We start from the raw sequence: 11,053 nt of genomic DNA on the forward strand, positions 1-11,053 counted from the left end.
AGACTGTAAACGTAAGATGCCCTCATGCAGTGTCCGCACTAATGAATCAAGCAAAAGTCACTTCTGTCACCTGGGGAAATTGGTTAACAACCCTCACTGCCCCGAACATTGTTTTGCAGCGTGCGCCAGTCACAAACCCATCCTCATGTATGATGTCTGCAATGACTGAAGTTGTGTTAGAGGATGAAGGTGAAATGACTCACGATTGTGTTACGCTCACATATGCAGCTACGAGTGAAATAACAGAAACTCCCATAGATAATGCAGAATTTGAGTTGTTTGTTGATGGTTCAGCTCAAGTCATTGAGGGTAACAGACGAGCAGGTTATGCAGTAACTTCCACCAATGAAGTTGTAGCTTCAGGCCGTCTTCCAGATCATTTTTCAGCTCAAGCTGCAGAACTAGTAGCCTTAACTAGAGCATGCACGCTAGCTTCAGGATTAGTTGCAAATATCTACACTGATTCTAGGTATGCTTTTGGGGTGGTTCATGATTTCGGTGTCATTTGGCAAAGTAGACAGTTTCTAACTTCTGCTGGATCCCCCATTAAGCATGCTGGATTAGTGAAAGATTTAATGTTTTCCATGAAACTTCCAAAGAAATTTAACAGAAACTCCCATAGAGAATGCAGAATTTGAGTTGTTTGTTGATGGTTCAGCTCAAGTCATTGAGGGTAACAGACGAGCAGGTTATGCAGTAACTTCCACCACTGAAGTTGTAGCTTCCGGCCGTCTTCCAGATCATTTTTCAGCTCAAGCTACAGAACTAGTAGCCTTGACTAGAGCATGCACGCTAGCTTCAGGATTAGTTGCAAATATTTACACTGAAGGTGGTTGCATTCCAGGACTCACTTGTGCACAAACATGGTGGTCAAGAACTCTTGGAACATCAATCCCATTTTATGGTGTCATGCAGGCCCTTGATCAAGTTAGAAGCTTATCGAATTCTGTACAGAAACTGGCCAATGATACGGTCTTGGCCCTGGGTAACATCACGAACACTCTGGCTTCACACAAGATAATGATCTTACAGAACGGAGTGGCTTTGGATTACATTCTTGCAACACAAGGGGGAGCATGCACCATTATCGGACCTGAGTGCTGCACAGGGTTAATGGATCCAACAGAGAACTTGAACAAAATCCAACAAGACATTCTTGATCTTTCAGCAAAATTACACCAGATGACTGATGACAATTCTTCACGGTTCGGAAACCGCTAAGGTGAAGTACATTGTATTTAGCATTTAAGGTAAATTACATCAGACAAATGATTATCTTAAAGTGTAGCAAGAGGTTCCTGTCTGTTCCGTTTTCTCTTATTGTTAGTCAAATTAACCAAATTACTGAGAATGTCACCTTTTGTTTGTAATGGCTCTTGGTGCCTCCGCCCCAGTCTTTGAGTAGTTATGCTGATTGGATTAGCACCTGTGCATTTGAATGACACTGTTATGCTGATGAGATCAGGGCTGGAGAAATTCCGGTAACGGGCTGATTCCTGTATTGCATTTGCATGCTGTGTTTAGATTGTCGCCATCTCTACTGAATGAATCCCGCCCCCTTAAAATGTATATAAACTCTACTGTGCTGAGCTATAGTCAGACTTGGATGACTGCAGCGACGCACAGCGAGTCCTCAATAAAGAGTGACTTCTGTATGAAAGATATCCCAACGTCTCCTGGTTTCTGCTTCGACGAGGAAAAAGTTTCCTACACTACCGTAATGTTTGAAGAACGACAGACAAAAGACACTCTGTGTCTTAACTTTTAATCAGAAAGCAGAACAGCTGTATCACAGGCGCACCAGCCTAACTAACTCATTGTCTTTCCCGCATTAACCCTATAATTGCCAGTGCAGCAAAATAAACAACAATTTCACAATGATTATAAAGTCTGTGCGCTCACTACATTCTTTATTATTAAACAAAGTAATTAGAACAACGTCAGTCTACATTAATTCTGTAAGACAGTAATATCGTGCTTTACCTGGAAACCTAAAGCTGCACTAGGTGTACATCATATATTAGTACAAAAACTTGATATTTTGAGCACTCAATTGAAAATGTACACATAACGTATCAATCGTACTTACAGGATGTGCTTCGGAGAGCTTGTTAGTCCAAATTAAGAAGATTAGAAGCCAACGAAGATAAAAGCGAAGATTAGAGAAGCAGTCCTTGGTAAAAGGACATGCACACAACAAAAGGTTTGAATTGTATTTCTGTCGTATCTTGAACACAGCGTCTTTTCAACATGATGAAAACACACTAACTAGCGGAAGTGTTTGTGGGCAGGCCAGACTCTGTTCGTATTTCGCGGGCAGGCGGGGATTATGCAAATGTGTTACCCAGTGACGTATACCCATAACAGGCAAAAGATTCGAAAATATGACTACTCATTAAGGCGATTCAGAATCGACTCTCTCTTTTGAGAGACAATATCTTTATTTATCAAGCAAAGGGAGGCTGCAAAAGGCAGTTCAACATTGCAAACATGGATTCAAAGCTCCAGCAAGCCAGCAGGTAAATAATCATATAGAATATTTAGCAGTTTGTCACACTTTAATTCTTGTAATTAAGTATATTTCCCATAATCACTTGTCTTAGTTGATATTAGTAATCTACATAACACATAATATTTATAACATTTTATTAAAACCATATTAATAGTAGGCCTATAAATAGTTAAAAAAGTAATATAGATGTTCTAAATGAGTTATTAGTAGGCTATATAATATAGATGTATGCTGTATAATAATAAATTAAATGTCTAATACTTATACTTTCATTGAAGATGAGACAGAGGGAGGCTCACAGAGTGAGGGAGAGCCCACTGAGCATCAGCCAAATCAGACAGGTACAGGAAAGACTGTTAAACTGGCTGACAGCAAAGGAATATGCTAGTGTGACAAAAAGAAAGATATACATTAAATTATTCAAATGAAAGAGTAATTACATTACAACAACAAAAATTGAATTAGCACTAAGCCTAAAATTGTATTTACAATAGGATTGTAAAAGGTTTGTTATTCATTCTTTATATTAAGATGAAACTGCCCCAGAGTCAACAACAAAAAGTGAACATAAAAGTGAAGGTCTTGGAACTGAGCCAGAGACAGAAAATGTTCAGATTGAGAAAGAAAGGCAATACAATGAGATAGAGAGGGAAGAGACAAAGACAGAGGTAGAACAGGAAGATATGGAGAGTGAGGCAGCCCCCCCCCCTTAGTGCCCCTTTTTTTTGGTTTGGGCCACTGCCCCTCAAAATGTCTGTGCACGGCCCTGGAGGGAGGTACATATAGATTATAGATGTGTCTCTAATAAGATCGGTCATAAACATGATCTCTGCACAACCTAATCTAGCATCTAGACAACGGATGTCTGCAACACATTTCTTCTCCCTCCTTGTAATTTTCTCCGCTGCTAAAGAAATACTTAAGTCCTCTTCCCTACTCTCTTTTTTGACCTTAAGAGGTTCTTTTAAGGGTTAAGATGATTTGTTGAATAACTAGGATCTTCTGTTCCCACTTTTTAAAGAATTTTTGTTTTCACTAGGAGCAACTCTTTGCACTAAGAATTTTCACAAATATAGGCCCTTGAGTATTTTCCCACCTGGCCCCTGCTTTCATTGTGGCACTTGTGTTTGGGTTGTTATTTTCATGTGATGCTGTACTTTAGTCAGACAGAAAGGGATCTCCTGGCATCAGCTTTGGAGAAAGAGTAGAGTGGTGATGATAAAGATGAACTTGTTGATCTAATGGATCAAATCGGAGTAACCAAAATTCCAACCACTGACAATCTTAAACCAATTCTGCTCCAGGTTGCACATAAACAGTTGATCCAGCAACCAAAGTACACACTCAACAACATGGCAGAAGGTGCAGGCCATATCTTCAAAGACATGATCAGGTGTCAATCAGAATTACTTCAAATGTATGTAGACAAGAATTCAAGCACTAGAAAAATCCTGAAGTTGATCCAAAGCACTCCAAACACAGCTGCAGAAAATCTGAGTTTACAGTTCTTCAAGCTGTACATCAGAGCAAAAGTTGAAGCAGGTCTGCGTTGATTGTTGAAATTTGTGACAGGATCTGATGTTTTCTGCGTTTCTGAAATAAAAATTGTTTTTACTTCACTGGAAGGTCTGGCGAGACATCCTATGGCACATAGTTGTGGTGCTGAACTTGATTTACCAAACACCTACACATCATATGCAGAGTTGCATACTGAATTTAAGAACATATTTGCAAACAAGAGTTGATTTGTCATGGACATTGTGTCAGAAACGAGACCGAGATCCAACAGCAGGTGAAACTAAATTCAAAGTTCATTGAAAACTGTGATAAAAATGCTCAGTCAGTAAATCAGCCGGATAGCAAATGGTCAGCACGGAGGTCAGACCAGCCTCTGCCAAGCCCACGGAGAAGAGAGGCGGCGAACCGGCAATTGAAAGCCGCCGCTGAATTCCAGAGGTAGTGCCGAGCGTGGGCAGAGAGGAATCGGAAAGGGCTGCCATGAAGAGACAGGCCTATGACAAGAGAGAGCCTAGGCAGAGAACCGACCTAGAGGGGCAGGCGGGTAAAAAGGGGAGGGTGACAAAAACAGGAACACCAGACCAACTAGACTAGAAAAATAAACAAAACAAGACTGGGTCAGAAAACACAGCATGCACATTACAGACTAACACAAGACAGCAACCATGAGGGCAAGATAAAAGGAAGATGAGGAGGACAAAATGGGGTGCAGGTGAGGAGGGAGAATTAGCTAACAGGGATAACGAGAGGGGCGGGGTAAACACCAGGATGACAGCAGAACACATGTCGAGCAGTCAAAACAAAAGGCCATGTGCTCCATGACAACAAAACCAAGCAGACCCCACCGAGATCGTGACACATTGCATAAAAGCAAGCATAACAACATCACTCTCAGACAAAAACTTAAATGCATGACACAAACACAAACAGTTGTTTTGAAAAGAACAAATGTGTGTTGTTTAAAAAAATTTGTATTATTGTAACTACTTCTTTTGTTCTTCATGTTATTTGCGTGCCCTATATTTCTTCAATAAGAATCCATTTATTCCGTACAGTTATTCCGTACAGATATGCAGTATTTTTTTTACATGATTATTACATTTCTGTACTTATTTCTGACTTGAGTGCTACTGGTAAGTACAGATACAATACCAGGGAAAAAAATGTTTATTACATTATATTTCTTATGTTGTTGTATTTGTCTTACAGTTTGTTACATGACTTTTACTGTAAAAAATAAATAAATAAATAGACAACATTCTGGCAGAGGGCAACAGATTTTTCTCAAGAATTTGACCAATATTTGACTAAATATTTTGCTCCATCCATTCTATCCTGTGTATTTAATCAGTGAATTTGAGTTCAATGTAGGTTTATTATCAGTAGTAGTTTTACTATCAGTATCAGTTTTATAGTAGTATTATCAGTATGAGTTAAGTAATCAAGGTAATCATTCAAAACACACACACACACACACACTATGAAGTTGCCTAATCACTGGCCAGCAGCACTATTTGAAAAGAAATGTTGCTCTACTTTCTTTCTGGCTTGCGAATTTCTCAATGACCTTCTGGTTGAAATCAGTCATCTCAGTCACCAGTCTCTTCTCCATTGACAGCATGGCCAATGCATTCAGCCTCTCCTGGGTCATGCTATTTCTCAGAAAAGTCTTAATTCTTTTCAAGGTTGAGAAGCACCTCTCAACTTCTGCTGTGGTCATGGGTGTGGTGATGAGGATCTTTAAGAGAGTGAAGTCTCTGAAAAGACTTCTTCAAGATTGTTCTCCATATAGAGCTGGAGTAGGTCCACAGCACCACGACAGGTTCTGAACTCTTCCTTGCAGTAGATGAGACTAAGCTCTGTCTTCAACTTACTACCATTGAGCACTTGGATAGGCCTTCAAAGTCCTGCTCAGTGCATCTTCAGGAAACGCCATTGTGTACTATTCAAACCTGTCTGCTTGAAGCAAGGTGGCACTAACAAGGTGGTTTGTGAAGGAGAACCGTTCCATGGTGTGTAAGAGTATGGTATCACAGACCTATAGAGTGAAGGATAAAAACAAAAATTATGTAGTGATGACAAAATGCCAATTTCAACTGCAACATTTAAAATGACCAGTTTTAAGTTATAAAGGGAGACCAGTTTCAGTGTTTGAATCCATAATTTCGGGGTCGTCTTATAATCAGGGTCGTCTTATATTCGGGCCAATATGGTAATACTATCTCGAAAATAAATACGATCATTAATATTTTTATATCTTAATAATATTAAAAACATGTGTCGCCAAATGTAGGTCCAATTGAAGGAAAGTGAATATTTGCCTATTTTAATGTATTAAATGGAATAATACTTCTATAACAAGACACTTAAAGATTCTTATTTGAAAAGAGACATGGCCATTGTATAACTGTATCATCTACAAAAGCCATTGTGCTTGGACCCTTATTATTGCCACTTTCGGCTATATTGTAAAAAAAATAATAATAATAAAAAAAAAGATTTCCAATCTTCATATCTATAAGAGGGAGCTATCAAAAAGAGAAATATTTGCTACAAATTGAGTTGCGTTGTTTCATTTACCTTCTATGGGTAATTGTAAATGTCTTCTCATACCTTTGATGACTTGACAATATTTTTTCTTAAATATTTCTGTAACCTTCAGATATACTCCTCCCATTAATCCCACATACATGGCATAGCAAACCTCTCACAGTAAATCTATTACAGGGTGTCTACAGATATAAACAAGTTAAATGTAAGACTTTTTAAGGACCCTGCATCAAAACCAGTGGGATAAATTTTGTATTATTATTATTATTATATATTTATATTATTATTTAGATATGTCTTTAACTTAAGGATCTACTCTTTACTACAATATTTAAGCAAAAATATTATAAAATCATCAAATACTTTTACACGTGTCCATAGAGGGTAAATTAATCAATGCATTTGTTGCTAATATTTATTTTCTTTTTGATAGATTCCTCTGATAGCTTTCTATGAAATACTGCAGATTAACATGGACTGCAATAAAAACTTACCTCTGCTGCAATCCGTTCATGGACCTCTGGACTGAGTGACTGCCGCCTCTTCGGTTGAGAACCACCTTCTCTGCTTTGGTCAACCAGGGAATGGAGAGAACTTCTGCAAAGGAGGAGTAAGAAAATGTATGAGAAATAATAATAACAATAATAACAAATGCAAAAGGTGGAATACAGCTGCTACCTGATCTTCTGTATGTCCTTCTGGAACTGCTGGACTGCTGTAATGTGAACTGAATCTATGTCTTTCTTCTGGAGTTTGGCATAGAGGAGGTCCACATGCAGCATGATGTTGTGGAAAAGTTGCAGAAAAAATGTCTCGGTAACGTATAACCCCCGTTCCCTGAAGGAGGGAATGGAGACATACGTCAGAACTGACCGACGAATTGGGGATCGCTTTGGGAGACCAATCTACTTCAAGTGTAAAAAAAACGAGCCAATGCACATTGGCATGCGATAATTGCCACAGCTGCTCTGCACTGCAGCGTGAGTATTTATTGAGAAGCCGGTGCATCGCATATTTGCTTTTCCGCTGAGGAGCCGAGCTAGTGACTCGGCCGTACAGCGGAGGTACAACGACTGTGGCGACGGGACGTACATCTCCGTTCCCTCCTTCAGGGAATGAGGGTTACATACGTAACCGAGACATTCCCTTTCAGTCGGTCACGTTCGACGTACGTCAGATCTGACCGACGAATTGGGGATATCTACCAACACGCCACTGTCGCTGGCCCTTCCAGCGCTCTGCTTGAGACTCCTGGACTGCCCCAGCTGTTGGAGCGGGAGTCAGGGCTCTAAGCAGAGAAGGTCAGTCACTTCGTGCTACTGGCCACTGGGGGCGAGTACACGGGAAGATACCAGCTCTACATGAAGGCTACAGAATCTAACGAACTGGTTAGGTGTCATCCAGCCATCAGCTCTACAAATATCTGTCAGCGAGGCGCCTTGAGCCAGCGCCCAGGAGGAAGCAACACTTCTAGTTGAGTGTGCTCGCAACCCGAACGGGCAAGGCACATCTTGGGATTGGTAAGCCAAGACAATAGCATCCACTATCCAGTGGGCTAAGCTCTGTTTGGAGACAGCCTTTCCCTTCTGCTGGCCTCCGTAACAGACAAAGAGCTGGTCTGAGGTTCTGAAGCTTTGTGCTCTGTCCACATACAGCCGCAGAGCGTGGACGGGACAGAGAAAAGCTAGGGCTGGGTCTGCCTCCTCCGACGGCAGTGCTTGCAGGCTCACTACCTGGTCCCTGAAGGGAGTGGTAAGAACCTTGGGCACATATCCAGGCTGGGGTCTCAGGACAACATGAGAGTTGGCCGGCCCAAATTCTAGGCACGATTCATCGACTGAAAATGCCTGCAGGTCCCCTACCCTCTTTATGGAAGCCAATGAAGTCAGGAGAACCGTCTTTAGTGACAGAATTTTCAACTCAGCTGACTGCAAAGATTCAAAGGGAGGTCTCTGCAGTGCCATGAGCACCAGAAACAGGTCCCAAGAGGGTACCGAGGTAGGACGAGGAGGATTCAACCTCCTCGCCCCTCTAAGGAACCTGACGACCAGGTCATGCTTTCCAAGAGACTTACCATCAACTGCATCGTGATGTGTGGCAATTGCGGCAACATACACTTTCAGGGTGGAGGGAGACAGCCTTCGCTCCAACCTCTCTTGCAGGAAGGAAAGCACGACTCTGACCGGACATCTTCGGGGGTCTTCCCAGTGGAAAGAACACCAATCAACGAACAGGTTCCACTTCAAAGCATAGAGGTCCCTCGTAGAGGGGGCTCTAGCGGAAGTGATGGTGTCTACCACTGATTGGGGTAGGTCACCTAGAACCTCTGCGTCCCGTCCAGGGACCAGACATGAAGTTTCCAGAGGTCTGGATGCGGGTGCCATAGGGTGCCCCGTCTCTGAGAAAGCAGATCCTTCCTCAGAGGAATGGGCCAAGGAGGGGTTGTCGCGAGGAGCATAAGTTCCGAGAACTATGTCCGGTTGGGCCAGTATGGGCCAGAGCTCGTCGGCTGCACGGTTGAGCACGCCAGGGATGTGAATGGCCCGAAGGGCTCTAGCGGAAGTGATGGTGTCTACCACTGATTGGGGTAGGTCACCTAGAACCTCTGCGTCCCGTCCAGGGACCAGACATGAAGTTTCCAGAGGTCTGGATGCGGGTGCCATAGGGTGCCCCGTCTCTGAGAAAGCAGATCCTTCCTCAGAGGAATGGGCCAAGGAGGGGTTGTCGCGAGGAGCATAAGTTCCGAGAACTATGTCCGGTTGGGCCAGTATGGCGCAACTACCAGGACCTGCTCCTCGTCCTCCCTGACTTTGCACAGTGTCTGTGCGAGAAGGCTCACTGGGGGAAACGCATATTTGCGAAGGCCCTGGTGGCAATGGGTCGAGTCTGGAGAGGCAAACAGGTCTACCTGTGCGGCTCAGAAGAGGTCCCAAATCAGCTGGACCACCTGAGGATGGAGCCGCCACTCTCCCGGGAAACGCAGGCTGTCGTGAGAGCTCGTCGGCTGCACGGTTGAGCACGCCAGGGATGTGAATGGCCCGAAGCGACCTCAGATACTTCTGACTCCAGAGGAGGAGATGGCGGGCGAGTTGCGACATGCAGCAGGAGCGTAGACCACCCTGGCGGTTGGTGTACGCAACGGTCGCAGTATTGTCCGTACGGACCAGCACGTGTTTGCCATGTAGCAGCTCTTTGAGCCGGCCCAGCGCAAGACGTACTGCTAGCAACTCGAGGCAGTTGATGTGCCAATGCAGTTGAGGCCCAGTCCACAGACCAGACACTGCATGCCCGTTGTACGTAGCCCCCCAGCCCGTGGCCGAGGCATCCATGAACACCACAGCATGCCTGGACACTTGTTCTAGGGGGACACCCATCCGTAGAAACAAAGGGTCTGACCACGGGCTGAAGGTTTGGCGATAGTGCGTGCTGCTCTGCCATGCCCATCTCGGGACTCTGCCGTGAAGCCAGTGCTGAAACAGCCTCATATGAAGCAACCCGAGCAGCGTTACTGTGGCCGCGGATGCCATATGCCCCAGGAGCCTCTGAAAAAGTTTCAGTGGGCTGCCTCTAAACGAATTCAAGCAGTTCAACACTGACTGGACGCGCTCCTCTGTGAGGTCTGGTTGACCAAGTCCAACTCCATACAGAGAAAAGTGATCCTCTGCACAGGGGAGAGTATGCTTTTTTCCCAGTTGACTCGAAGTCCCAACAGGCTGAGGTGACGAAGCACCATGTCCCTGTGTTCGCACAACTGGTCCCGAGACTATGCCAGTATCAGCCAGTCATCGGGAATGTGAACGCCACGTTCTCTGAGTGGAACAATGGCTGCCTCCGCGACCTTCGTAAAGACGCGAGGTGACAGGGACAGCTCAAAGGGTAGGACCTTGTATTGATAAGCCCGACCCTCGAACGCAAACCGTTGGAACGGCCTGTGTCGAGGGAGAATTGAGACATGAAAGTACGCACCAGTAGTAGACACTGATGGCGCCGCAAATGGCAGCCAGGACGCTGAGCTCCTTGATTCTTCTATAAGTTTTACCAGAGACGAACTCCTTAACATTAAGCTGCACACCCCAGACAATATTTTTCCGGTTTTTGATTATTCGGACGTTTTGTTGGACATTCTAGTCGGAGGTACAGCGGTGTTGTTCAAACGTGTGTGCAGACGCAGAAGAGGGAAACGCGCCGCGCCCTGGTGAAGCTCCGCGCGCGCGGCATTCGGACTGCGCTCCCAAGCATTCATCTCGCGAATGTCCGTTCCCTTCCTAACAAAACGGATGAACTTCTTCTCCTCACCCGCACCAACAAGGACTTTTCTAACTCTGCTGCACTGTGCTTCACTGAAACCTGGCTGAGTGAAGCCATTCCGGACAACGCGCTTCATTTGCCGGGCTACCAGCTGTTCAGAGCAGATCGCATCGCTGAGTTAACGGGGAAAACCAGTGGTGGTGGATTGTGTTTCTACATCAACAA

The 11,053-nt window shown here is 44.1% G+C and overlaps 1 pseudogene; it reads right to left on the reverse strand.

The window, feature by feature from the left end:
• Positions 1-5,507: 5,507 nt before the first annotated feature.
• Positions 5,508-7,362, reverse strand: LOC107568892 (uncharacterized; annotated as a pseudogene).
• Positions 7,363-11,053: the final 3,691 nt, after the last annotated feature.

This window comes from Sinocyclocheilus grahami, unplaced genomic scaffold (assembly GCF_001515645.1).
Source record: "Sinocyclocheilus grahami isolate Dianchi unplaced genomic scaffold, SAMN03320097.WGS_v1.1 scaffold1290.1, whole genome shotgun sequence".
Lineage (NCBI taxonomy): Eukaryota > Metazoa > Chordata > Actinopteri > Cypriniformes > Cyprinidae > Sinocyclocheilus > Sinocyclocheilus grahami.